At 44.6% G+C, this 27,933-nt stretch overlaps 1 long non-coding RNA gene across 1 annotated transcript; it reads right to left on the reverse strand.

Annotated features, from left to right (window-relative positions):
- Positions 1 to 5,074: 5,074 nt before the first annotated feature.
- On the reverse strand, positions 5,075 to 6,725 carry LOC135373155 (uncharacterized). The gene is made up of 3 exons (XR_010416302.1): positions 6,312 to 6,725; positions 5,995 to 6,078; positions 5,075 to 5,391 (listed from the first exon to the last, which is right to left on the reverse strand). It is a non-coding gene; the product is annotated as an uncharacterized LOC135373155 (long non-coding RNA).
- Between the last annotated feature and the right edge of the window lie 21,208 nt (positions 6,726 to 27,933).

A 27,933-nucleotide genomic window follows, 5' to 3' on the forward strand; every position in this document is an offset into this window, starting at 1 on the left:
TTTGCATACGGAGCTTGATCATAATGAAATCGATTGGCAGGATCTCCTGCTGGTGAGAAACATTTTTATGGCGGGACATCTGTGTATGTCGTTCAGACGTCAGCAAATTATGCAAAAGAGCAAAAATAATCTCGACCGACCTGCCTCATGACACAGATAAGGTGGAGCAGTGAAATTAAAACAGGCTGTACCATAACAAACGAGAGAACAGCATTCGGGGCAAGTACTTTTAATTCCCCGACAAGCATGTATTGCTTATCTCTGTTCCCTTTTTTCGTTGACATCGAAGGGGCTTCTCATAATTATTGCAGAGCGAGTTTTTATTTGGCTTTTGCATTTAGGACCAAGTTCGCATGAAGGGAAACAAAATGGAGCACAAGTAAAGAGGATCAATATACAGAGAACCTCATTAAGCGCAGCGCTACGACTATAGTGCTATACGACACAGCGCTAAAACCATAGTTGGGTCATCTGTTAGGAAAACTATTACCTTTTTCTTCTGCTTGATATACACGCCTCTACGCTGTGGGGCTGGGAAGCGGAAATAATTGGTCTGGAGCGTGAAACCCAAAGTCTTGCGCCGGCAACGCACGTCTTTAATGACATTTTTTATTATTTAATCCGTAGATCAAACATGTTGGAATCCTTTGTCGAAAACGAGAGAGTAAAGAATAAATAAAGACGACGCCTCAGTGTTGAAAACTGACAGCGTGTGGGGAGCCGTTTTCATGACTGGAATTCAGGGCCACCTCCTTTGATGCAGGTTCTGCCTGATAGCAGAAGAACATGTAGGAAAGCCAACTTGGAAGAAAAGTATGAGGTGAGGAAGAAGGAAGATGGAAAGAGGCGTGGGCAGACGAGAAAGGGAACATCAGATATCGCGCGCGGAGCCTATCTATCAGCAGCAATTGCCTAACGCAGAATGAAAACGTGATAATCAGTTCTGACAACTTTTGCCAATCCTTGCATTGCTGTACTGCTGCTCATAATTCTGGGCTGCTACTCGTAGCGTGTGGAACGGGATGACCGGCACTCGCAAGGCTGGTCAATATACATTTTTGTTCTCTCTGTGGGAAATGGGGATGCCGTCGACGATGAGAAATGTGCGTCCTGAGGCGACTTCTAAGGGGACTGTGCCGATGTATGTGTGACAGCGGCGGAGGAAAACCTCAGAAATTACCCTACATTATGACGAAAAAAAAAATACTCAATAGGCTACTAAGACGAATTTAGTAACTGCACTTCACTTTGTTACTTGTACCTTGTTACTCCGTTATCACTGTATCATACACTTCGGTTTGTTCTCTGCCTTATCATGAGGACCTTTCAATGCTTAATTCCAAATTTTGCGTGTTACAGTCTCTTCCCGACACCATCAAGAAGGCTTGTCGGCTACCAACGCCCTCCCTTAAAAAAATGAAAATAAACAAACAAACAAGCGGAAAAGTGCTTATTTTCAGAACGTCTATATAGGTGGCAGCAGAGTCACATTCGACACAAAAAGTGATTGGTAAACCAACAGCTCCTAGATAGCGTCGGGCTGCGCGTTTACGTCACCTATGTTGGCCTTTCCTATACTTTGCGATCTGCTTCGAGCTTTCTTCTCCTTCCCTCTTTCATTTACTTCATAGCAGCATCCACAATAGTAACAGCGGGCCTTCCTGTGTGACGTAGGGCGCGGGCCTTCTCCTTATCTTGGAGGTGTTGGGTAAACTCTGCTCAAATAAGTACAAGAAACCGAGAAAAAGGAAGAAAGGTGCAATCGCAAACTGTGGAGATAAGATGGTAGGAAGCAACGGACGTCATATCAAAGTTTCCCCCCCAAGGTAACCGTGAATTTGCCACCATCTTCCACAACGAAACCGCTTCGCTCATTAATCGTTTCCCACGTCACCACCTTCTCATACTCGGGGATTTCAACTATCCTAACATTGACTGGACGTCAAGTGAACCACACGGTACTAGCATCGATGATAAGAATTTCGTCGAACTGTGCCTTACCCTGAACTTAACACTGATGATCCTTTCCCCAACAAGGAATCCACCTTTTGCGCCTCACACTCTAGACCTTCTGCTGACGTCACAATCCGAAATTCTTAATAACCTGTCGATAGACGATGGTCTTAGCGATCACTGCATCATCGCCGCTAGGATGACCATACCGAGAACCAATAGGTCAACCTCTGTTAAACGCCTTCTCCTATATTCCAGAGGTGACTTTGATGCGATGCGGAACGAACTACGCCACATTTATGATAGATCCTCGGTGGAATGTGTGAGTCGCACTGTAGAAGATAACTGGTTTGCCTTCAAAACAAAGTTGCTCTCTTTAGAGGAAACTCATATACCTACGATGACTAATACCCTAGTTACACTAGCTTTCTCAACCACGGTTGAGTCGACTGCAGTCGAATGGCTCAACCACGGTTGAGTGAACTGAGCAACGAAATCAGTTACACGGGCTTCTGCGGGCTCAGTTGAGAGTAGCGCTAGCAGCGTCGCCTGATGAGCAAACAGAGAACCCCCAAAACACATAACAATTTTAAGTATTACGTCGTCAGAAAAAGATAACGCTTTGGACGCTTTCCAGAGGTGTATAATGCCCCAAGAATGTGTGTTACTGTGTATTGGAGGGATTTCGTACGCAACTCGACATTTTTACTACTGTTTCGCATTTCCAAATTTACATTTCAGCCGAATCGCGAAATATGTTCACAACACTAATTCGCACGAACGCTTCTGCTTCTGCTGTACTTCTGCTCTTTCGTGCGTCGCCGTGCATTTTTCTTATCCCCGTTATTTAATCTTTTATTTTGTTGTACATGTCATTGTCCTTGTTGAGTTCTACATATTTCGTGTAAATATTTCTTGTGCTGCCGTGTCTGTACTGTGCGTGTACGCTCTGTTGGACAAGCGATGTGTTTGAGCAAACTGAAGAACGACGTGGTGCGAGAGAGGGTCAGGAATGTTTTTCTGTACCTCCCCTACTTCTAGTCTCGACTGAGGAAAACAGAGTGTGAGCTGGATGCTGTGCGCGCGCGATAGATAAGCGACAAAAGCGGAAACCAGCACGGCAACAGGTGAAAATTCTGACAGCAACAGCCCTGCGATTGTGCACAAGGGAGAAGCAACTGCGCAGCTATCGACGGCCAGCGTCTTGGTCGGAAACCACACGGCCCAACCTCGCTGACGAGTTCTTTAAACCGAAACGGGACTATCGCGTCACCTGTGCAACGTTCAGCTACATGGTGGGCGTTTGCCAGAGCATAGCTAGGCGAGACACGGACATGAGGCAGGCTGTGCCTTTGCAAAGAGTGGCAGGTGCCCTTTATCGCCTATTAGCATCTGCAGAACAGCCTTTTTGGTGTCAACAGGCATTTTGTGAATCATGTGTACTGGGAGTTTTTACTTAGTGATTGTACAAACTACAATCCCAGTTTGTGAAGCTCACACCAGCAGAGCCACCTACGTCGGTTTGACGGAGTAACAGGACTCTCTCAAGATTCTGGACATATGCCACATTGAGATGTGCTCTCAAAGAACAAAGGCTCAGACTATTACAACTACAAGGGCTGGTACATAGGGACAATGCAAGGGTTCACCGTGGGTCTAGTCATCCTATGTGACCAAGCGTTTCCTTTGCAGCCGTATATGATGAAGCTATACTCTGACGGCAATTTAATGCTTGACTGTCAGATGCAAGACACGTGGTTGAAAATGCCTTTGGGAGAGTGAAGGCACAACTCTGCATCCTTCTAAAGGGGATTGAATGCGACATCAATAACTGTGACATGATAATCATGATAGAAGTTGCATTCTACATAACATGTGCAAAGGCATGAATGACAGTGCAGGACTGAATGCAGGACTACCGCCATCATGTCAGGGAAATGCAGGATGCCATCGCATTGCACATTTATGGAGCAACGCCTTCATTAAATCGACATCTAGCGCATCACCCCCACACCAAAAAGGGCCTCGAAAAGAGCAACACAATTGTCTCCACCAAAGGACATCTCAGCATTAAACAAACCCTGCTTAAACGCTAAGCATTTGCTTGTGAAGTAAATTATTAAAATGCCCATAAACCAGTTAGATTGATTAGCATAGCAAAACGGTGCAGTATTGAAAATTTTTGCCGTAGCAAATAATAATGATTTTAAATGAGAGGTGCTGAAAGCGCCCATCATGCTTCAATAATTGACGATTCCTCTCCCTCGTCAGGAAAAGCCACCCTAGCTCTACGAGTTGGGAGATTGTGTACGTGTACTTGTTAAAGTTGCAGCCAAGGGCAACTGTGTGTCCTGTTGTATGAGGTTCGGTCATGTCCGTTGCACTTAGCTGCAACTTTAGCAAGCAAAAACTGTCCATCATAAGAAACAAATGTCCACATTATCAAATACAAAAAAAAAATGAACGCAACACCAATGACATTTTACAGTCTATGTTTATTTGAACTCTTATTTCATTTACTGGACACATCCATCAGGTGGACCCTGTTTGTTTTTTGGTTGTTTGTTTTGCATGGCTTTTCTTCTTTGCCTCTTCGTCATCTTGAAGTTGGTTTTTCTACTGTTTTCTATTCACGAGTTCTGCAGTAGCTGACCCCAACACCTCCATATTTTTTAAAATCTCAGTCAATCGAACAACGTTTTACAACACTATGACAGCATATTTATTGCGGGCAAGTACATTTCTCTAAAGTAGATAATTTTACTGTCATGTTTCCTTATATGTAGATTTTATAACTACGGTAATATGCCTATGTTTTCTTGTGTTTTTTTTTTTTTTTTCACGCAATGACCCTTTTTCAGCTTAAGTAACAAAAGCCGAAAATCACTGGCATAATACATTACACATATACATTTAATGAGGCTTTGCAAGGACAATGCACTGTTATAAAGCTATAAAACAAACTACGTATGCAAGATTTCGCTGTTATGAAAAAAAGAAAATTATTGTGGTGGCGATGATTGAAAAATAAGTCTGCATCGAATGAAACATTTCTTTGAAGGAGGAAACATTTCCTTGAGTTTGAGGAACACACTATATGAACTGAAGGAAATGTTAGCTCTTTCCACAGTGCACCATCTCGCTTGCACCATTTTAATTTGCTTATCGAAGCATTTCTTGTTGCATTCTATTAACTCCTTCCTGCAGCCTCAGTACATTTCTTTGAAACCTTCGTTCCTTTTTTCAGCTTTTGTAGCTCTCATTTCCACAGCTTTTTAGAGCTCTAGGACCTGCATCATCACAGTCTGGTTTTTGGGCTACTTTCTCTGTGAGGTCTGTGCAGGTTCCGAACTTGTCTCTTGTTGCTCAGTTGTTTGTTCTTCAGGCTGGGATGCTGCAACAATGGTTTCCATCTGACTGTTCGTGCACAATTGGAACCTTGAAGATACACAAGAACGTGTGAAGCATGCAGTGAGACGACATATTACTGAGGAAGATGCCTCGATGTTTCCTCTGCATTCTTTTTTATTTGTTTTGTCATTCCTTCAAAGTTTATCGGGACTACTTCCAACACAGCATGCTTATAGTGCATCACATACACATACACAGGGGATAAATAGCATGCATAACAAATGACATACAATACACACAAGCTACTGTTATTGTCTTTTCTTGTTGCACATAAATTTCCTGACTATGGATCCCCATCCGCTAGTTGCCTTGCTATGCTTAGTAGTAATATGCATATGATTACATGCAGCATTGCCAGCACTGGCGCTGATTTCCAGCTTAGTAAATGCTCATCCATATTTATCATTTTAGTGACTTCAACATTGTTGCGCTTTTATTTTTTACCACTTAATAATGCCTTTACAAACTATTACATGTTTTAAGCACATGCTTGGTTCATAAGAGTTCAGAACAAGCAGTGATATACTAACTGCAACACATATTCCAGCGAAGAGGACGTACACACCCCATTTCCATATCCACACATCATATCAGCACACAGATTCAGATTGCAGCTGTGGTTATGCTCACCAATCATGACATCACTGTTTCTGAAGTAGTCGTTTTGTAGCAGTGCGAGACCGTGCAGTGTGGCTGTAGTTTTCATAGGTGAAGCTGGAAATTCAAGTATGACATGTCATCAGTTGTATCAAATAGTATGAAACATCGAAAAGGACACCAAACAGCATGTACATCATACGCGCTCGCAGGAATGCGACGAAAACGCCACTGATCGCACGGAATCATCTACCAGCATGTTGTGGTAGCTGGATAAAATAGGCGTAAGTAGCTATGACATACACAACAAAGCAAGCAGAAACAAGAAATGAACTAACCGAGTTTCCTACCTGTATTCCATCGTCAGGTTTTCTATTTTAACCCGCACTTGCTTCCCGACGAAAACCGCAGTAGCTGTCTCGACGCGGTCGTAATCGGCGGCGTTTCTTTTCTGGCTTCTTTGGTCCCCGATACGGCTACACTGTCCTCCCCGGCGTTTATCAAGTGCATCGTCATGGCATCTGACCAAACGAAGTGTGTTTTACTGCACGGCAGCTCACTTATTGCTTCCGACGACACTACAGTAGCTGACGTGGAGTCCGCCATCTTGCTTTTCAGTTGACCCGACTGTGGTTGAGGAGCTCGGTCGAAACTCAACCGTGGTTGTGCAGTCAACCACGGTTGGCGCTGCAGTGTAACACTCTCAACCATGGTTGAGTTCAACCGTGGTCGACTCAACCGTGGTTGAGAGCGCTAGTGTAACTAGGGTATAAACGTAATCGAGCCGATGCTCCTTGGTTCACTCGCACTTTACACTTGCTGCGAAAGAAAAAACAACGCCTTTTTCATCAGGCTCGCATTCTGGGTAATCCCGTCCTGTGGAACAGCTACAGGTTGATCGCTCAGAAATACAGACGTTCCTTACGTAATGCAAAGTTCTACAATATTGAACTCCCCAAGATTATGTCAAATAACCCTAGAAAGTTCTGGAAAATCATAAACCCACGTTCTAATTCACAACTCCAATTGGTTGACTCTGAGGGACACCCAGGGCCAGAAGGCGACTCTGCGGATGTATTTAACAACTTGTTCTCTTCCATCTTCACGCGTGACTGCACTAGAACTGCGCCCACAGAACTCTCTACGCCCCCATATCCCACCATGGAGAGTATATCCGTCAGCCCGCATGGTATCGCTAAACTCATCGACTCTCTTAAGAATACCTCATCATGCGGTCTTGATAGTATAAATATCGAAGTCTTAAAACAGACCAGAGACATATCCTCACTCTTCCTGTCATTTATCTTTCAGCAATCGTTAGAGACAGGTGACATTCCTCGTGACTGGAAGACAGGCAAAATCATTCCCATCTTTAAGGCAGGCGACCCACACACTCCATCGCATTACAGACCAGTTTCACTAACAAGCGTCCCGTCGAAACTCATAGAGCATGACCAGCGGCATGGCCGAGTGGGCTAAGGCATCCGCTCGTTGGTGGTAACAAAGGTCGTGCTGTAGACTGGGAGGTGGTGGGTTGGAATCCTACCGCCGGCTGTGCTGTCTGAGGTTTTCCCTGGGTTTTCCGAAGACTTTCCAGACGAATGTCGGCACAGTTCCCCTTGAAGTCGGCCAAGGACGCATACTAATCCCCCTGTCCCCCACTCCTTCCTGCTGTCCTCTCTCCGTCAGTCCACGTCTGTACGCCGCTCATAGCCACAGTTGCTTCGCGGCGCTAACACGCAATCAAAAAAAAATCAAAAATCATAGAGCATGTCGTCTACAAACACGTGATCCAGTTCTTGGAAAACAACCAATTCTTCTAACCACGGATTCCGAAAGGGTTTTTCCTGCGAAACCCAACTTGCATCGTTCACGCATCACATCAGCCTCGCTTTAGATAACAACACTGAATGCGATGCTGTCTTCCTCGACCTATCAAAAGCCTTTGATAGGATATCACACTCATTGCTGTTTAAAAAATTATCAGCGCTCCACTTCCACCCACTTATACTTCAATGGATTAAGAACTTCTTAACAGATCGCTCACAGACGGTATACGCTAACAACCACTACTCTTCATGTGCGCATGTCACCTCTGGTGTCCCACAGGGTACGGTATTAGCACCTTTGTTGTTTCTAATATATATTATTGATCTCCCACAGTCAGTTTCATCGCACATTCGCCTATTTACAGATGACTGCGTCGTCTATCGCACAGTCCATTCCACAGCTGTCCATATAGCCTTACAGAGAGACTTGGATAAAAAAATGGTGCGAAACCTGGCAGATGTCGCTTAACCCCACAAAATGTAAACATGTGATGTTTTCACGAAAACAACGATCATGTCCCACTACATATATCATAAAGTGGATCACCTGTAGAAACCGTTACTAACTACAAATACCTTGGAGTGCATTTCTCATCTGATCTAACATGGAACACACACATCTCGAACATTCTTTTTAATGTAAATCGTAGTCTTGGGTATCTTCGGCGACATATTACTCACGCACCTCCACACCTCAAACGGCTGGCATGTCTCACGTTTGTCCGCCCGAAGATCGAATATGCCAGAGCCGTATGGGATCCCCACCAAACGTATCTTTCGAATAATATCGAAGCCTTGCAGAATCGGGCTGCCCGGTTCTTTTTCAAACAATATTCACCTTACACCAGCGTAACCTCACTCAAGGTCCGAGCTGAGCTCACCGACCTTAAAACACGTCGCATGATTCAACGGCTGTCATTATTTCATAAGTTCTATCACTCTCCCGCGCTCCGCAGTAGTTACATCCGCTCCCCTTCTTACCTTTCCTGCCGCGTTGACCATCAACATAAGGTACTACTAACTCGGTCACGTACAACATCATTCGAGGCATCCTTCTTTCAACGAACATCATCAGATTGGAATAGACTCCCACGGTATATTGCAGAACTCACGGATCATATCCAATTTACCAACGCATTAATCGCCGAGTTCCCTTGACCACTGTCGCTCCATGTACACGCTCATCATTGCTCTCTAACGTAGATATATTCTTTGCTTTTCACCTTGTTATAATCTTTTTCTGTCTGTTGTCTTTTTTTGTGTGTGCGTTTTTTTTTCTTTTTTCTTTAGTCTATGTTGATTATTTGATGTACACTGCCAGTGTGTTGCATACGTGCTCACTCCCTCATGTAATGGCCTAAAGGCCCCTTGATGGACCAATAAATAATAATAATAAGTTTCCTTTCGTCGCACCAAGAGTAGAGTCGCGCAAACGTACGTGATGTTTCCCGCAGATAATCGCCATTCTTCTGGAATTTTTGTGGGCGTCCTATTCGCTTTATTGTGGAATGGAGTGAACATGGTAGAAAATTTTAGCAAACCGTTCGTAACGTGGCTTGCCAGTGGATAAGATTCTGAGTCTTACATAACTGCAAATTGGCACCGACAAGCATGATAACCTTACAAACGGTCTGCTAAGACTGCCTTGATGCGCTTTCTATTGATGACCTGAAATAAGAGACTTCAACTAGAAAGCAACGACAGTTATCGCAGTCGCATATGAAGACATATCCACAGACATATATACACACAGACATATATAATATTGGAGAAGCGGTAAGGAAAAACGCGGATTCAAGTACAAGTTTTCTCACCAGTCGGAAGCACTGTAATGCTTAATCCGCATTCTCCGTGGGACGTGCATGACTTGACATGACAGTTTGATTAAAATGCATGGGAAGCCTTGTGAGTGCGCACGAGAGCGCATTGTTAAAGGGACGGTCTCGTACCCCCTGCCCCTTTCATAAAGTGTACCATTCGATTGCCCTTTGTTTAAAATGGAATACTGCTAATTTACCCGACAAAACACGCCACAGTTATTAAATAACCGACTTAAATTGATAAAGATTGCAGAGCATGCCGCCATCTGTGTTGGCAACAATAAGAGCGGCACGTCGCCCGGCGGGTAAGTCCGTGATAGGATACAGAAATCGTCTGCGTTTGCGCGCGCTAGTGCATCGGCGTGAGCAGACGACTTTCAGAAGTTACTGGGCACCGCGGCAACTCTCGTACATTTTCATTCAGTTCTCAGGTGAAAAACGCGCATTCTAAGTAGTGGCAATCATGGTGGTTCAGAAGAACTATGTTAATCCTCAGAGACAAGCTAAAAGTCGCAGAACAACCCCATCCACAATCACAAATCTGAAGTCGCTGGCCATCGGCGCGCGCGGTCGCATTACAGCTCCGAGCAAAAATATATTACGCGCGCTTCCATTACACTCCCCGCTGTACACTGATCATGCTCCGAAATGAAGTGTCGCTGACGACGTACATGGAGAAGGAGTACGTGTTTATTAAAAAACCGCATTAAATACTCGCGGAAAGAAAACACGTGACTTAGCTTCCACGTATTCGATTGTGCGCCACATTATGGGAGACCCCACAGTTAATGCTCGGACTACATTCTCCGCTCGCGGATGTATATGCCTGAGTGTCCCCATTTCGAGAGCAAAGGGTGCAAAGCAACTCAACTCAAGGTGCTTCTGCAAGTTATAATTACCATGACAACGACGACGCACCCGCAGGCCGACGTCATACGTGACGTATGCATGAGAGAAGCGCAACTTGAGTCGTCTGCTCTTACGGCACGTTTCGACAAATTCCTCGAAAACGACTTGGTTATTGCGAATGAAACTTTGACGGTTGTATGTGTACAGTACTCGTGAAATTAGTTTTGGCTAAATTTCGGAATCGTCCCGGCTGTACGAGACCGTCCCTTTATTAAGGGTGAATAAATACAATTTAAAAAGAGAAACAAGAATTTCGACCCCACGCGCCTTGCTGTTGTAACGATGGCGGTTAAAGGTGCTCTGTCTGTTGTTGTTCTGAAATGTTAACTTCTGCAGAGGGGGTGGGGGTGGATATACGTTTATTTCGGAAAGGCCAGCCTGACCGAAGGTCGGCTTGCTATTCCTAAAACGAAAATATACCACAAAGATGGAGCAAAACCGAATATAAGATAACGAAGGTGGGTGAAGTGTAGATGACACGAAAGGTCAACTCATAATTTCTTCGTGAGGGGACTTCCTATAACGATGTACAGTCGACCCGCGTTTATCCGGGGACCTCGTCTCCTGTGAAATTGTCTGGATTCCGGGGGAACTGGATAAGTGAAACACGAAAATCCAGAGTGATCCTAAAAGGACATTCACCATTGACACATCTTTATTGACCATTACACAGAAAACTATCAATTGTCATCTGTTTCATTCTAATACACGCATCCAGTTCTTGCAAACCTTTGCTAATGGCATTAACTTGCGAAATATTGTTTTGTTGCTCGGAAATCCCCACTTTCATCATGAGATTCTTCTTGAACACAATCGGAAGTGACGACACCGACTATGTCCTCATTCGTGATTGCAGTGCAGGGGTCCTCGTTGCGGACCTTCTCAGTCTGAAATGACCAGACTGCTCAGTGGATTACGTTTGTGTAACGTGCAAAGTCGGTAAGGGAGAAAATTCTTCATAGCAACACCCTGTTTGTGTGAGTAAAAAGGAGGCCACGACCAGGGTCCTCGACCTCCCTTGACTAGGTGTGGGCCAAGTGTCCTTCCTGAACAATGACCGGAAAACTGAAGCCGATTGTTGGGTACTTCTCACTTCTGTTCCCTGGAATTCTACTCCGAGTCCGGAAGCTGAAGTCCGGATGAACGAGGGCGAAGTACATGGGGAGAAATCCGTCCCCATGCTTTTTTGTCCGGATAGCGCAGGATCCGGATAAACGAAATCCGGATAAACGCGGGTCGGGTGTACTTTTCTGTGCCTTTAAAGAATACGAGAAAATGCCCTATCGTCGAGCGTTGGGCGAGTTCGGCGGCCGCTTTTTCCTGTCGTTCTCTCACTGCCAACCTTTGACAACACTGACATCACAAAACATGGGGCACCCCCGCTTCCTAGCGTCCTGGTCAATATCGTCGTTTTTCTTTTCTGGCAGAACGTACACACTTATCGAGCAGCAGAATCGGTTATTTTATTTTTGTTATCTCCGTGGTACATTGGTAGTTCTATTGCGTGACAGTTGTCACATCGAATCGCGAACTGCCTTGGAAGGTGCTGAGCAGACCAAAGGAGATAATGACAGAAAGAACGTGAAAGACGGCATGTTTTATGATAACGTAGACTGTGAAATGGCATCACTAATTCCCCTCAAGCTTACTTCTGTGGACAAAGCGGGCTGTTCCATGATTTCAGGGACAACCTGATGTCAGTTGAAAAGGGGTGACGGGGAGACAGGGAGAGGAGAAATTGGCCGCAAAACGCGCACAATGCTCAATTATTTTGTATTTTCGCACATTTTTGATAGAGCAGAAAAAGGCGCTGTCGTGTCGGTTCTTGTGGGGTAGACCCTCCAGAGTTGTACTCTACATCTTTGCAATCATGCAGTCAACGTATTTTCATTAATTAGAAAGATTAATTACGAAAGTTAATTAACGGCTGCGCTATTTACTGTTACACCACAACCACTGAGTAGATCCCGTCGGAAATAGAAATATTTAACGACTTTGTCGAAAAAAACAAAAAAAGTCAATCGCGGATTTAATACAACTTAGTCGGTCTTACGTCTCGTACCCTATATATATATATATATATGACAATAAGCACGCATGTATTTTTTGGTACCTAGAACGAGTTAACCCGTAAGGAGATTACGGCCTTGCGCAATGCTGAGAACGAAAGTTTTGGCGAGTTGGGGAATAAAGCAAGTTTAAGCCACATGTCCGAAATTTATGCTAAATAATTGAGATGTATTAACACTGCAAGAGACACGCGTGGTAGTTTGTTGTTCTTAATTCCCTTTACCATTAGAGCGCGTCAAAGTTGACTCGCATAATTGGTTCCGTCGTCACATCGATCTCGAATGAAACTTTGATGAGTTGCTCCTTCACAGAGAACAAAGGACGTTTAAGCCACAAGTTCGAAATTCATGTTAGAGGGTTAACAATCATCTACATTATAACAAAAACGCGCGGCACTGTGCAAAACTGAGATTTCTGTAGCGGTGAAGTAAGTCAAAACGAACAGCATGCAGTATGACATAGAGACAGTAGGCATTATTAAGCCAAAACTGTGACGCTCTCGCCCTGCCGTTACTCTCATAACTCCTTCTACAAAAAAATAAAAAGTAGAAAATACATGAATAAAATAATAATAAAAAAACACTAAGCACGCCACGGATCGAACCACGGCCCTCGAAAGCTATAACCAAAATCGTCACCAGTGGGCCAACACCGCCCGTTGCTATCTCCTTCAGAAATGAAGATACAGACGCTTCGCAGCCCACACTGAGCTTGTCAACACTTCTTTTGTCGTGGGGAAAACATTGAAGCGGCCCACAGTTGCGCACAAAGTTGCAAAGCGTACAAGACAAATTCAGCTTTCATGTCCGACATGGGCATTTTCTGCAGAACCCATTGTTTTGGCCAAGTACGAGAAAAATAGCACACCAATGCGTTCTGCCACGAAGCCAACACGGCGAAAATAAGTCCTCCAGGAACAAAACTGTGACGTTCTTGCCCTTCCATTCCACTTGTACGCCATCGAAGGGCCTCTCACAACAACACCCATGTGTGGGCGTTTCTTTCTAAAGCTCAGGGTCAACAGATATTCTAACAAAACCACATGGCATGCATTGCTTCAATGGAGGGCAGCGAGTACGCCGGTCAAGCCAACTTTAAGAAGCTGCGTCCCGCACTTCTGGGAATGCTTTGGGAAGTTATTATCAGTGTGTGCAATATAATTACGTGAACATGCACTGTTGTGTTGTCAGATGTTCTTAAAACCGAACGGCAATTGGTGATAAACAAAACGTATATTGCTAAAATTTTCTCAAATACGTTAACACAAACGAATTCATCGAATTCAGCGATCTTAATAAGTCGACCTGCGTTTATCCGGACTTCATTTATCCGGATCCTGCGCTATCCGGACAAAAAGCACGGGGACAGATTTCTCCCCATGTATTTCGCCCTCGTTTATCCGGACTTGAGCTTCCGGACTCGGACGAGAATTCCAGGGAACAGAAGTGAGAAATACCCAACAATCGGCTTCACTTTTCCGGTCATTGTCCAGGAATGACAGTTGGCCCACACCTAGTCAAGCGAGGTCGAGAACCCTGGTCGTTTCCTGCGTGAAAATCCCCATAGCTCCCATGTATTCACGGTCCGAAAAGCGGGATGTCTAGGGAACCAAATGTATTTCATGTATAGCGATATTTTTCGTTTGTATAAAGCTTAGAATAGATGTCTGAACGTGTATCCTCGGGAATATTACGATGCCTTGGATAAAACAGCTGCTACAGCACTTTTCTTGGCGGCAAGTTTCACTCAATGGTCGCGAGAGGGCGCAAGCCGTCGCTGTCCACGAAAGCTGGGAATGCGATGAAAACTTGACAAATATGTCGAAAGGCTGACCATAATTTCACGCCACTAAATACATCATGTAGGGTACTTCTGCAATGAACAACAAGTAACTTCAATTTTGAAGTTGAGGTAACTTTGTTGGACACCCTATGCAGGCTCAGCCGCACTCTGACCCTCCTGGAGGCGGGATATTGTTTCATTGGTGTGTTGTTACGAAAAATGTTTTCATCCCAGATATTCTGTGGTTCGCTCCCTGCGGTTATCCTGGCTTGGTATCGGAAAACGCGGTACGGACCCGTCGGAATGCTGCTAGTGACCACGTACGGTTTCTTCAACCGTTCTCGTCGACCTTGTGGATATTGGTGTGTGGGTAAAGGTTCACCCAGGATCTTCATGGATCACGTTTAAAGAAGCTTAACGGAACTCTGACAAGAAGTTGGACAAATGTTTCATTCGCATCTATTACGAAGGTATAATATGTCTCCGAGCCACACGTGAAATATTTTCGCTCTGCGCGGCAGCGAGGTTTGCCAAACGGGGAATTGGAAACCGGCTTGGTTTTCCCCCCGCCCAACTCGCGCAACCGGCGCCGAAATCTAGCCTCTCTGTGCACGTCGAAGCAAGCCATGCGGAGACTTCGAGCCCGGAACTTTTCTCTGACCTTTCTGCGATCGTGAAGGAAATTATGCGTGCTGAACAGTTTAGAGTCTTGCTTCCGAAACATCACCGATGCCGAGAACGCAAGCCGAAGTCAAAGCGCCACGAACGTCGGGCACATATAAAACAAACATCATCAGTCGCCATTCTTCGACAGAGGGGTAGAAGATGAGCCTTTCAGCGCACATTATGATAGAACATACGAGGGGCGTTCAAGTCAAACCGGGACTTTCTGTCTCCTGAGTGTACAAATGGCTCGCGCTACTTCTTTTTCGTCATTTTCAAACGCGACAGGCCTCTGCGTTCATCACATGGCGGTCCAAAGTTTGTGCAAAACAAAAGACACGTGCTGGACAAGATGGCCGACAACGAGGCGAGCGCGCACATCGAACAGCGAATTGTCATGAAGTTTCTCATGAATGAGGGCGTAAAGTCATCTGAAATTCACAGAAGACTTCAGGCTCAGTATGGCCACAATACACTTAGCCGCTGCAAAGCGTTTGAGTGGTGCAAACGGTTCCGAGACGGCCCTACATCAGTGCAGGACGATCCCGGCCGGGGCGGCTGAGAGCCCAGTGTCAGAGTTCCCGAGAACATCCAACTTGTGGAGCGCCTGATCCTCAAGGACCGACGGATAGCATGTCTCGATATCAATAGTGTATATAGTGCGATCAATAGTGCATATTACTGCAAGGTTCCCAGGGATGTGCATAAGGCGCTGAAGCAAAAACGGCCGGGCCTCATCACCAAAGGAGTCCTCCTCCTACAGGACATTGCACGCCCGCATACCGCTCATCTCACGACACGCACTTTCCAGAAACTTGACTGGGAGTTGCTGCCACATCCCCCTTACAGTCCAGACCTCGCCCCCAGCGATTTCCATCTCTTCGGGACAGTGAAGGCGTTCCTTGTGGGCCGCCACTTCAGCTGCGACGACGAGGTCAAGAATGCGGTACGATCATGGCTGCTACGCGCCGGTAAGGATTTCTATGCTGCTGGCATCCAAGCCCTCGTGAAACGCTGAGACAAGTGCACTAGTGCAGCTGGAGATTACCTTGAAAAATAAAACTGATTTCTCGCCTGTAAGTTGATTTTACTTTTGCAAAAAATTAAAAGTCCCGGTTTGACTTGAACACCCCTCGCATAACCGTTCTAATTTCGTGTTCTCATTTTTAGTGCGCACATGTTTATGGTATTGGTGCAGCTCGTGTGTCATAATGCTCAATGAGATCGAAAGCTCGTGCTGCAAGGGGATCGAAAGCACTCCCGAAGAACTACAGTAGGAGTGCTTTACAACCCACGAAGACTTCCAGCTTCTATGCGTCAACACGACTCTCCTAATATTTTGAACTGCGTGGGCAACGCGAACCTATGAGCGACCATATTCGAAAGTACGTCAAGTAAGTCACACGTGTTCTTGTCGAACGATGTTAAAATTTGGGCGCTCAAAATGGGTTTGGTCCTGCACTAAAGTCAAAGCAAAAGGTTGCAAAAAGTTCAGTACAGGGCAGCACATAAAAACACGACACAATGCACAACTCTGAACAGGGGAAAAGCAATATACAGGCAACTGTGTAATTGTCAGTGTGCTGTGTCTTTAGTCACTTCTTAATGTATTGCCCTGCGCTTAGCTTTTAGCGATATTGACTGTTCTTGCATGGCGATTCAGTGAAACGTAAAAAATTGGTTTCTAACAGAATACAGCATGTGTCGTAACATACAGGGTGTGTGCAGGTAACTGCAGTGGTACTTAGGAACATGTGAAAATGCCACTGCAGACACCCTGTGCTGTGATAGGTTACCTAAAATATATTTTACGTACTTCTGTGTAGACGATACAGATACACTGCGTATCGCCGGTTTGCAAGGTGAGTTTGGCACAAGCTTGTGGAAAAACGAGAGGTAGGTCATCCCAGCCTGTGCAGCGAACAGGACCTGCCTTCCGCACCGAAACTGCCACAGGTTTCAAGTACCCAACATCCTACGGATCCACATTGACAAATTTCAGCAGGTACAAAGCCGTCATGTTGGTATGCAACGGCTTTGTGCCCGCTGAATAATATATCTGCCTCATGAGCCGTGTACTCGTGTGCTTGTTGAATAATGCCTGTGCCGGCTGAATGTGTGTGCCTTCGTCGGAGCGTACTACGTTGTTCCGCGCTCCGCCGGTGAGGTGTTACATGGCACCGCGTATTCTTCCGCAGTGCATTCCTCCCTGCTTCCTCTCCCGTTGTCTGCGCTGCAACCGCGCTTTTGAGTACAGGTTTAACATTTGCTTAAAGTGACAGTCGCATCCGGAAACGGGTCTCTCAGATTGACGCCGTAACGTTCGGTGTCGTTCATTGGTCTATTTGACCAATTTTCATGGCTGGGAACAGCTTAGATATTAAATAAACGAATTTTAAAGATCTGAACCGCCTCCGTAGCCGCGGAGGCTCCAGCGGGACGACATCAACGTGACGTATTTATCTAAGCGAAACAGAGGGCTGCGCCAGCTGCGCTGGCTGGGAGCTGTCGACCGTGTTGTTATTGTCTCCAAGTTGGTCTGCTCTGCTCTGGACACTTGTGAAATAATGGGAAATTCGCTGACATTTCTTTCACGTCTGGAAGCTCCGAAGTGATCATGTCAGGCGATGCACGTTGTTACGGTCCTCGTTGTATGAAGACGGCCACGTCTAACCCAGAGGTGTTTCATGAGCCGAGGGACCCCGAGACGAAGCGAAAGTGGGAAGATGCAATTTCCTGTGCAAACCCTGACCCACGAGAAAAACTACGCGTCTCTTGTTGGCATCTTTTGGATGACGTCTGCAGGTCCACCGACATTAAGCCAATGCGCGTAGGGATTCCAGTAAAAAAGAAAGCGCTTGAGTTGACGCCGTGCCGATATCCACTGAACAAAGACAACTACTCAGCATGCCATTGCCCGAGGTACGTGATATTTCTGTCGCAGCCTCAATGCGCTCTAATGATTTCAAGATATACTGCTACGACGACGCTTTCACGCTTTCGTGTGTGCCAGCTAGGATGTGCGGCCCGTCGTAAAACAATAAAATGAGCAGGAGCTCAACCACACACCATGCGAGAAAGATAGATAGCTGTTCCAACTTGCGCACTCAGTAGTATACTGCTTGACGTTATGCCTTTTGCAGTTAAGATTTGCGTGAAATTTAAAAGGTTGTATGGGCACAATTGGAACACACCCATTGGTTCAAATCGGTGCAGAATAGGTTGATTAATTTCAGCTGGGCGCATTTGATCTTATTTATCGAATAAAAGCAGTTGTTCAGATTAGAGGTAACTTTTTTCCCACAATAAAAAGTGCTTCAAATTGAATGGGGTTCTATGTATGGCACAGAGCATAAATAGTACTACCTTATTAGCCTGAAATAATATTTCTTGTTCAGAGCAATATTGGATTATCGCTGCCTAAAATAGTAGACTGCAAAAAGTAATGTGACTCATCCAAATAGTATTATAGTGCCATTTTATCATGAATTGATGCAACATTACAATACACTTTTGAGAAACCCACAACGGTTTGCAACCTTGCCTTGCAGGTACTCAGACACACTTCCTTATGCCAAGTAGGGCAAGCCTCCCACCATCTAGCACCCTCCATCTAACATAGTCTCAGTCGTTCTTGGAAAGCGCAGTGACGAGCACAGCTGAAAGTGTGGTAACTGGCATCCTCTGGCGATATCAGCTGTTCCACACCAGCACCACGAGATCTTGATATAACAGCTGCGTCAACGTGGTATGGTGAAGCATACGTTGTATAAGCATAATTACTTGGCAATACTACCGCTGATGTTTGAAGGAAATTGCCTCAGGACGAGGGCCGCTGACATTTCGAACAGAGACTGTTCTTCTTCTGGGCACCGTCCTCGTCATTGGCATGGTATTTAAAGGGTCAGGTAATCCTTTAAATACCATGCGAATGATCCGGACGGTGCCTAGGAGAAATATCAGCGGCTCTCGTCTTGAGGCAATTCCCTTTATCCTTCCTTATACTGGTTCGCTGGATTTCTACCAGTCTACGTACTGCTGATGTTGTGCTGATGTTATGTTATTTCGGAAAGGGGAAGCTCAGATCCTGAGGGTCAGTCGGACTGCACCAAAGGAGATTAATTTGCCTCTGTCGTGCTATACATGTCACATCACTGTGGCATGTATAGCATGACAAAAGCAAATTAATCCCCCTTGGTGCAGCCCGACTGACCCTCAGGATCTGAGCTTCCCCTTTCCGAAATAACAGGGAGCTCAGATTATGAAAAGCAAGTTCAAGTCCTGTGCTGGCAGATGCCATAGCTGAATACACCTTGTCGAGTGAGGAGTACAAAAAGCAGTTATAGTCACAGCCTCACGAGATCTCGTATGCATGTGACGTAGGACATACTTTCCACAGTATGCCCATAAGCTATAGAGATATTCATCTATGGGGTAAAATATGTATTGTTGAATTCCAACGGCACAGCCGGAGCAAGTGGCACACTCCGCAGTGGAGCGGCTTGATCTCGCCTAGAGCAAGTGATCCGAATCTGCGACTGGAACACTTGCGCCCAACTTGGAGTTTACCCCTGGCCAATCTTCCTTGGTGGATGGCGGCCGGAGACGGAAGAAGAAGAAGAATGTACTCATGTTCCACTACAACGCCATGTTTTGCAACATGAAGGTCCTCCTAATCACCTACCGTTGCCCTGGTGATGTCTGGCTTATGGCTTTCTTCAAGAAACAAAAGTTTTAACGTACGACACGAAATACTAGTCACGGCGAAGACGCGTCGGGAAGCGGCCATGTTGCCGAAGCAGAGACAGAAAATAGGAAGCACGACCGACAAGTGACACGTCCGGTTGAATCTGCCTATTTTGGCGGAGCAGTCTGGGTTGCTCCCTGGAGCGACCTTGGCTCAAATGCCGCTCCGAAGCTCCCTTTGGAAGACTCCAGAACTGTTCCCAATCTGCCAATCGAACAGAGTTGCTCTCGGCGGAGCAACAAAACTTGCTCTGAAACGCTCCGAATCTGCCATTGGAATTCAACATATGTAATAAAGTAATGGGGTAGAGTATCGCCACCGGCGATGAAACTCCCCACCCATTATCCTGAAATAAAGTTGTTGTTGTTTTCATCTGTATTTTAGATTAAATCCAGAAGAATGCTTGTATCTCATGGCTGAGTTGAGACGTGTGCTGTTGGAAGTAAGGAGATGCAATAGTAAAATTTTGAGTTTTCTCACACAAGAATAAGATGTAATTGGCAACAGTGAAATAGATATAATCACATTATCTGGCGCAGCGATTCAGCGTAACCTCTCTGCATCCTATCTGCCGTGCAGTAATATTTTGAGAGCTAACGAACTAGATTTTGTTTCGTTCTTAAGTCGAACAAGACTATGGAACCCATGTTGAAGGGTTGCGCCAACAGCAATAGCCACGTCATAATAGCAAGTAGAGGCACATGGCTGAAAGCAACAACTGCCTGCAGTTGCGGCATCCAGAGCACATCGTTAAGCCAGCCCTGGGCACAAAATAGGTCACCGGGAAGCACCCTCCTCAGCCATTCTCTTTTACGGTATCAATGTTGCAAAGGCGCTTCACATGTTTGGCATCATGAAAGTGTCTACCCTGACGAAATCACACTATTTAAGGGCACAAAGCAGCATTTCTTATTTCTTGCTGTGAACGACATGATTGCATTAATGTGGTACAACTTTGGACAGTATAAGTCTCATGCTCGTAACTGTTTCTATTTGCTACGTGTAATTAAGACTTAAGCACACTGAGAGGCGAAACTTTGCTGCTGCCTCATGTGTTTTTTGCTGAGATGTTTTCATATTCTGCACAGGGCTTATAATTCTAATTCTCCCATCATATTTGTTCTCGAGTCGTTCCCTGCCCTTTAAATATCGTGGCAATGATGAGGACAGTGCACAGAAGAACAACAGTCAAAATATTCGTAGCTGTCCTCCAGAGGCACTTTCCTTCACATTTCCTAACCAATCCGCTGGATTTTTTACCAGTTTACATTTATGGACAAAGATGTCCAAAGTGGCATCAGGGCGAAATTGTTTCGTAAACTACTTGTTATTGCGGACATATTTTGTGTGGGCTAGTTGCTGCTTCATTTGCCTCTCACTTGTACTGCTGTTGCATTTCAGGGATGCGTTAGGTTGACCCTCCCTGTGCATACCTGATGCCCATGCACCTTGGATCTACTGGCTAGGCTGCTAGCTCTTGGTACATTAACTCACCCACAAGCAAATGGGAACGCAGGGCCCTACACGTGAATGCATCACTGTGAAGTTGAACATAATGGAGAACTCGCAGGGAGAAGTAAAACAAACAAACAGTGCGTCCAACTAGGATCTGGTTTATTTGGACAAACACCCCTAGTCCAAATAAATCTGTTACTAGTTAAACACTTTCTGTGTTGGTTGTCCTTGTCCCTGTCCATTCTCCAATATGTTAAGTCTAAACAGACATGCTCTGTAAGGTTCTCAAGATAAAGCAAAATTTACGTCATGCCATATTATAGAGCTGAAACAAGACATGGTTAGCAGGAATGAGACAGGTCTGAATATTATGCTGCATTACATGAGTTACAACTGGACTGATCAGAGAGATTTACTTGCAGCTTGTTAGTTTACAACACGGGATTGCTGTGGAGCAAAAGGATGCAAAGAGCAGCAATTTATGTGAAAGAACTAAACCTGCATAAAATGGAATAAGTGTGCGAACACATGTACACTCACATAATTTCCATGTCCTACGAATACAGGCAATCATCTTCAAGCAGCAAGAGACAGGGACAGAAATATGCACACCAAAACTACAAGCCGCAAGAGACAGGGACAGAAATATGCACACCAAAACTATCTACTTCACTATAGCAACTGCGTGACAGAATACAACAAAGACATTTCTTTTACTTGAAGAAAAATTTAAGAACACATGCGCAAGATCTGGAAAATCTGGGATGTCTTCTGGAGAAACTGAGCAGCTTCTTCTAGTAATCTTTTACTTAGTTGCTAGTAAAGCAGATTGTCTTGTTGCGCGTGTTCGTGTCCCTGTCTCTTCCCGTTGGAGGATGCTCGCTCAGTAGAAACTACTCCACTTTGTAAGTTTGCACCGAATACAGGCAAGTAGCAAAACTCATAGTGTCACCTATTTACTGCATTGTGAAAAAATTGGTATCCATAGTAAGGTAAGTTATAACATGTAAATGGAATATGTTATCCTTCTGAATCTGTTAGTACCCTCATATGGCGATTGGACGAGCAACAGCACATCCGGGTTGCCCCAGATCCCGATGGTGAACCTTAGACACCTGTGAGAAAGAAAAAAAATCCTTAAATCTGCTGTGGTAATTAAAAGCGGTAAAAGCACTCAAATGTACTTTGTGCCATGAACGACAACCAAGCTAAACTCTACACAGGATATAAACATGAGGCAACATATATAGAAACTTTGCCATCAAAGTGTGTTTGTCCTGTACAGTTAGCACTCTTACCATTTTTAGTATCGTAGTCCTATATTCCCAACAAGATGTTTCACGTAATATAATAAGCAGATAGGGTGGGACTTGTTCAGATGAGATGCTTTTCTGAATTCAGGCGATCAAAAAGTGGGGTGCTAGTTGTCGAGAAACATGCATTTCATGTGAAATACAGCACAAACGGAGGAGATAGACGCAAGATTCGATGCGGAAATTATAGTTTCTTTCCCACAGAATCAAGGCACGTCCTGAGGATGTCTATATGACGACACCAACGGGACAATCAGATGTCCATAAGATATCCTGGATTGTCTGAATAACATACTATGGGACATCATTCGTACTGCCATTGTAACAGCCGGGGACTTGATTTGGGCAATCCTGCCGGCGTCCTTTGTGACATTTTCAGGATGTTTTTCTGGGCATTCCAGGACGTTAATGCAGTATGCCTCCTCCACTCGTATGCTATATAGGGTGTCCCAGAAAACGTGTCATTGAATTTTAATATAAAAAGCTACGCCACATAGAATAACGCGGTCAACGGCATTTGTTCTTCCTAGGTTTTTGCCACTTCCTGATATGCATGTCATGTAACCTAAGTTTAATTACGTAAATTTTTGCGAATGGAACTCAGAAATTTGCCAGGTAAAGGTAACTTTTTTAACCCACCAACATGAAGAGCGTGCCGAATTTACTCAAAATCATGATAATTGACAGTGATATTAGTATCTATCTAACAGTATGTATGTTTGCAGTAAGTATGTATCTAACAGCATCTATCCTGTCGGGAAGAATAGCCGAACATTACGCTTCTTGGGCACTGGAGTATAACGCGCAAGGACTTTTTGAGCGCAGTCGCTGTCAGTCCGACGAAAGGAGGTTGGAAACCCAACCCACAGAGTGATAGTAGTAGAAAAAGTGACAGTTCATGAAATTGGGAGAGGGAAGGTATGGTCACAGCCGAGGCTGGACGCGATAATCTATGTCTACAATGTCGGTGTGGGCTGGGTTTCCAAACACCTTTCGTCGGACTGACAATGATTCCGCTGAAAGATTCGTGGCGCGCTATCCTCCGCGAGCTCCAGAGAGCATGATGTTCGGCTATATTATCCGATACGATAGCTCCCCAATATTCCTGTTAATTATCATTAATTTGAGTAAATTCGGCACCCTCTTCGCATTGGCGGGGTAAAAAAGTAACCTTTACTTGGCAAATTTCCGACTTAAGCTGGCAAAAATTTACATAATAAAACTTACGTTACACGACATTCACATCAGGAGGTGGCAAAAACCTAGTAAGAACAAATGCCGTTGACCGCGTTATTCTATGTGGCGTAGTTTTTTTATATTAAAATTCAATGACACGTTTTCTGGCCACCCTGTATACACATCTTATAATGCAAACTACTCCATCACACAAGCCTGTTCACGGTGAATAGTAATTTTATTGAATATTCTGCATTCCCACACAAAAACCTCATCTGTATATCACCTGACAACGAGCTAGCTATGTACCATGTGAACATCAGTTCGCTGAATGAGCAGCTAGATCTACGAGACAAATGGGTGACTACCCTGAGAAACGCAAAGCATTAATTAAGTTACAAGCACGAAAACGGGAATATAGATGCAAGCTAGCTCAGACACTTCGGTACGCCAAAAATATGGAAATTACTCGCAGCCTAATATGAAGATATTACAGTGTAGAGCTGACATGTAGTATAAACAGCAACTGCCACCAAGGAATGTTGGAGACACAGTTTAAGTAGGCAATTGTACTGAAACAAATTTGCACTCAAACTTCCGCTTGCCCTTTTGACGAACCCAGCTGAACTCTGCAGCAACGCAGTCCGTCAGAAGGTACTCAAGTATTTTTCGCTCAGATTGCTTTACTTCACTGCGCCCAAGCCGAGCAAGCTCTTGAACCTCAAAGTTGGAAATGTTCCAAAAGCTCATCGCACTAACGAAAAAAAGATTGCCACTGACTTCACGCAACACAAACTGAGACGTTTCCTGTACTATGCGGAAGGCTGATGGTGTCCTTGCGATCTGATGATGTTTCCTGCATATATTGTATTCGACATCATGAGCTCATATAACTCAATGACACCAATACTTTTACCCCCTAACTTGAAAAAGAAAAAAAACAGACAACTTTTGGCTCTAGACTTGAGCTCATGTAATTATATGACACCTACAGTTGGAGCAGTTTCCGCATAGCAAAAATGTCTGAATAGAACTGACCAGTGCCACAATGCTCCTGTTCCAGAGATTACGAGTTGGACTATAACTATGCGATGCAAATCAGTATTTCCTAAGTGTGTACACGGATAATAGGCATTTAATGCAAATTGCATCAGATAAACATGGCAAGATAATGCTGGAAGTTCTACAGATTTTAAAGGGACCGAAAAGTGAAAAATAACCCCAATATTTTTGCCCACTGTCGTGCACAACATCATTGTTTGATAAGACACAGAAAGCAACACTTCTCAATTCGGCATATTTTTTACGTATAAATATTTTGAAGATTGCCGGAACATGGACGGTGCTGCCAACAAACGGCGAAAAAGAGAAACTTGGGTTTCGGCGGTTTCCGGTCCAGGGCTCCCAGGGATTGGTCAATCCTTACCACGTGAGAGCAAATTTTATAGAGAACAAAGTTGACGCACAGGATCTTACAGCTAAACGACATTTTAAAAATGACGCTCACTTCTATAGTTTCTACGTTAATAAAGCATTCAGCTACTTCGCCGCTACGGGCTACGATCCACCGCGCCATCTGCAAGGCCGTCTGTGTTATCGCGTTTATTGTTTAGGTCGTGGGTGGTCATGTTGGTCACGCGAAATAGTAAGTGGAAGTGAATGACATGTTCGTGACTGCGTCACGTATTCAGGATACCTACATATGCCTGGTGTAGTTTTGGTGTTCGAGGATGCAAAAATCATGTTCGTTCATCTTCGTTTTCTGCCACAAGAGGAGAGAGCGCGAGAACGAATGTGGTTCGAAACACTCGGCTATTAGATAAAGCAGTCGTGTCGTGTGTGCTGAGCCAATTTGCTGCCGATGACTACGAAGAAGATGCCTTAGACGGCGAATTGCGAAGGCGTCCGAAGCAAACTGACGTTCAGTAACCAGTGATTTTGCTTCACCGAGGTGACGAGTTCAACACAACTCTTAGGTATGTACAGGCGTCACACATGTATAGATTATAATATAACGATGACGTTTTGCATTTAACTTATGTTATATCCTACTTGTCCCGTACTCAATATTGTCAACATCAACAAATTTAATTTTAGGGGCCTTCCAGTGCTGAAGTGGCGTCAGACTACTTCGTGTTTTGTGATCCAGGCACTCAAGTTGACGTGACAGAAATAGCTGAAAGCAGGTATGCGAAGTCCAGATATGGAAGCAGTAGATTCATTAGGTGTTGCAGACTTTGTGACATTTATTGAGTCTTTGGACAGGTGCAGAACATTAGTACGACGTCAACAGTAGGAGAAGAAACCGAGAACTGCTAGCTTGTTTGAATGGCAGAAGAATACAACAACAACAACTTTATTTTCGGCCTTGGAGAGTGGGGAGTTTCATCGCAACAGGCGATACTCTACCCCAGTGCTTGGTGGAATGGGGGAATAAAATAACGAGCCCCTTTACAATAACGATCGAAGTCCGATGGTGTCCAGAAATGTCAGAAGAGCTTTGAGCGCAGAGCGTTGCTGGGCTGGATTGGGCCAGGGACCAAGCAATTTCGGTAGGGAGAAAGGGCGAGAGTCCAGCTGACGAAGAGACTCGGAGAGTGTGATTCGGGAAGGTTCGTAGTGAGGGCAATGAAGAAGAATGTGCTCCAGATCCTCAAGAGCACCACAGTGGCAACAGGTGGGAGAATCAATTTGTCTCAAGCGGTAACGCCACTGAGCTGTAAAGGCCACATCGAGGCGCATGCGGTGGATTAATGCAGCATCCTGACGACATGTGTTTCGTGGCATGCGGAGAGCGAGCATGGGATCAACTCTGTTCAACATAGAGGGGGGAAGAATGTCGGTTGTCCGTTGGCGGGAAGCCAGGGGTGTCACTAGACGTCGCAGAATTGAACGGCGGTCTCCTCTGAGCAGAACAATACGGGTCCGGTTCCGAGACGAGAGTGCTGCTTCTGCGGCGCTGTCGGCCTGCACGTTCCCCACGACACCACAATGGGCTGGAACCCACTTCCTGTGTATACTGCTGGGTATACTTCCTGTGTGAAGAGGTGTAGTTATGACTGAGGAACGCTAATTAATTTTCTAGAGATGCATCCTCTACACTTAAATGACCATTGAAACAGTGAAAGTTCATTGTCTTTTCAGCCCCACTACTGGAATTGTTCAGTGTGTGTCACTGCTGCAGTGAGCCATGCAAAGTTACCACATCATATTGGTCCTAAATTTGTAGAGTTCCCCTATCTCAGACACTGCCGTCATTTTTCTTTATTGCTCTCCCGATCCTATCTTCTCAGAGATTAATGTGGTTCTCTATGCATTGCATGGGCACTGCCTTTTTCTACTCATGCTTTCAGGTTCTTGTTCTGTTGAATAAATCTTCACTTGAGAGTTTGCAGCCATCACGCTGTCTACTGTGTTTGCCTCTATCTATATTGATGTGCCATAACGGTATAGCACATCAACATGCCAATAACCTACCAACAACAACCAAACAACATTGCCTAGTCCTCCTTTTGGATGGAAACTACACGATGTGGTAACATCCACAAATATATATAATTTTAGTCGACAGAGATTGGCTGTTTTTGTACAACCTTCATTCTACTTTTCTTTCGTCTCACTTAGCATGCATGAAGAAAAGTTCTCATCTTCATCAAGATGACAGGTCACTGTTGGATCTGCAGCATTATTGTCCCTGTAATCTTTTCACCAACAGTGAATACAAAAGTGCACAAATGGTAAAATATAACTAGCTTGTTAAATTTAAAACGGAAAGACGAGACTATTAATACTTCTCTTGTTTATTTTGTTGCAGGTTTTACAACTCTATGAAGTACGTCAAAACATCAGAAGGCAGGAAGTCCTACTTTGTTTCCTAAATCCCTGGACAATAAAAAAGAAAGATATAGTTTGAGTTGTGACAAAATGTTGCTTCTGCTCTTATATTATATTTCAGTTAAATGTTACGATGCATTTGTAGTGTACACTGAAGCCAGTTTCAATTTGCAGTGCTGTCAAAAGTACTTTACAAAAGTACATCTCAATTACAGTAACAGAAAACTTATGCTATAAATTATTTAGCCATTTTGGAGTACTATGCACACCAATGGTGCATGGTTAAGGGTTAATAATACTTGAAGCCAGCCCTCAAGTCGTTCTTTACAAATGTAGTTGGTGACGTGATAATGAATCAGTTACAAGTACTCAGT

The sequence above is a fragment of the Ornithodoros turicata genome, unplaced genomic scaffold (assembly GCF_037126465.1).
Source record: "Ornithodoros turicata isolate Travis unplaced genomic scaffold, ASM3712646v1 Chromosome21, whole genome shotgun sequence".
NCBI lineage: Eukaryota > Metazoa > Arthropoda > Arachnida > Ixodida > Argasidae > Ornithodoros > Ornithodoros turicata.